A 2,420-nucleotide genomic window follows, 5' to 3' on the forward strand; every position below is an offset into this window, starting at 1 on the left:
TCAGCTTCTTCTGGAGCTGAAAGTGACGGTGGTTCTGCATTTCTCTTTTTCAAATTAATCTCCAGGACAATTTCCAGCCTTCAATGAAGGTTGGAAAGAGGTGAATGCAGGCAATACTGTGGAGATAATTTTTCATTATGAAATAGCTGTAAGGTGTTTTGGGGCAATTCCCTGCTAATTTAGGTGTCTTCCAACCACAGATTCTAAATATGCAGATAAGCAGCATGATCTACATGGGATTTATTTTGCACAATTAGTTTTCTTGCAAAGGCAATACAAGTGGAAGGGGAAACATTCCTGGGAGCAGTCAATGATTTGTCTACAGATAAAAATGAACTGACATTTCAACAGCAATGTTGCCATCCCACTGGAAAGAATTCCTGCACACCAGCCTGCTTGAGCTGGGCAATATAATGTTCCTGAAGGCCAAAAATGCAGTCGGTGGGAAAATCCAAATTGTTTTCTTTGAATTGGTCAGACCCCTGAATACCATCAAGCCCTAGAACTGTGCAGGGTTGCATCCTGACAGAAACACGTGGGATCAGAATTCGCTTTCCATAGCTCTGAAAAAACTGGGGCCTTCTCCAAACATTTTCCTGATCAAGAAAACCCAAACATGTTACTTTTTTCACTGAGTTTTTCAACCTAGGCATTAAGCCTAAATTATAACACGTTGTTTTCAAGAAACATGCATTTGAATTCATAAATCTGCATGCAACACTACAGAAAATTAATATTTATTTCATAAGGTTAACATAAAACCCAAGCACAAAGGCTGGGAAATGAACAACAAAATCATGACCGCTGTTTAAATTAGCATTCAGTGTAAACAGGGGCTTCTATTCAACTTTGGCAGATTATAAAGGACAGAAAAAGAAAATGCAGTAACAAAATTAAGTAACTAGTTCTCCCAGTTCACACAGTTTCTTCAACAATTATTGTTAAGCCTGGACACTCAGCAGATAATCCAGAGAGCCATCACTGATCAATATTGAGTGTATTGGTCAAAACTGAAGAATTAAATCTATTGAACAAAAAGGCAGGAAGTCCTGAGTCAGGTCCTAATCAAAAGAATGCGAGCAAGGGAACAAGACACTTCATTTCACCGGCTAGGATTAAGCACTTAAAAAAAGAAAACATTCCTTCTAATTCTTCAGTGATAAGAAATTCTCTTTCTGGAGTGACTTTGTATACAGGGATAACTTGAAATTTCATGAGAAGTCGTAAATACTAGGATTGATCTTTGAATCAGAAAATAGGTCCACACCCATATGGATTCTATTACTGCTACAATACAGCCCCATTGCCCAAAAGAAAGATACACTGCAGAACAACGACCAAAGTCAGAAAGTTCCGGCTTAGGTGCATTTGAGCTGAAAATGCTTCACTAGAACACTTTGTTTCTAGGCCCTTCCCAACTGAACTGGGTAGATGATGGTTTAAGGGAAGCAAGCTGCTGTCCTCCACTGCTGGAGAAGCAGGCTTCCCGCTACACAGGCTCTGGACCAGCTGCAGCTGCAGGAGCTGAAACCTGTAGCTTAAATTGTCCCCTTGGAAGTGAGGAGGCGGCTGCTGTGACCCATGCTGTGCTGAGAGGCACACTTGATTACCACGCTGTTGCCGCGCACACAGAGCGCCATTTCTGGGCTAGCTGCAGTTTCCAAGTGACATGCATACAGAAAGAATAGCAAGGTAATCTCCAGTCTGGAAGCAACAATGATGTGAACTGCTGCAATAAAACCACCACTCCAAGTTAAAGGCAACGATTACCCAGCACAGTCAACAGCACATGTTCTTTATCATCAATTATATACACCAGCTGGGAGTCCAGCTAAATCAATAGCTTTCACCAGAAGGGAACTAACATTGTTTTCAAGTTTCCTTTCTTAAACATAATTCAGTCAGACTTCCAGGCAGTCCTCCACTCAAAATTTGACTCTAGCCAGCAAGTGCGCAAGCTTACATAAATGAAATAGCTGAAACCCAGAAAAAGGATTGGATTAAAAAAAACACAACCCCTGGCCCCCTGCAAAAAAACAACCCAAGAAAACAAAACAAAAACAAAACCACCAAAAAAACCCAAACGAAAAAGAAAAACCCCACCAAAACAAACAAACAAAAAAGGGCTATTAACGTTATTTGAATTAAGTAACTTTAAAATTCAGTGATTTTAAGGTGACTTTGCTCCTAGAACTTTTCATATTAAAAATGGAATGGATTTTGGTAAAAATGCATTTTTACCAAATCCCTTCCAGGGTATTTTTCAGCAGCTGTTCTTGGGCTGTCATTTACAGCTATCACTTGCTAAACCTAAAAATAATAATGAAATTCAGCTCCCTGAAAGAACACAAGGATTCAATAATGCACCTGGAAAAAGGATGCATAATAGAGAATATGAAGTACATAAACTCAACAGAAAA

The sequence above is a fragment of the Psittacula echo genome (genome assembly GCF_963264785.1).
Source record: "Psittacula echo genome assembly, chromosome: 4".
NCBI lineage: Eukaryota > Metazoa > Chordata > Aves > Psittaciformes > Psittacidae > Psittacula > Psittacula echo.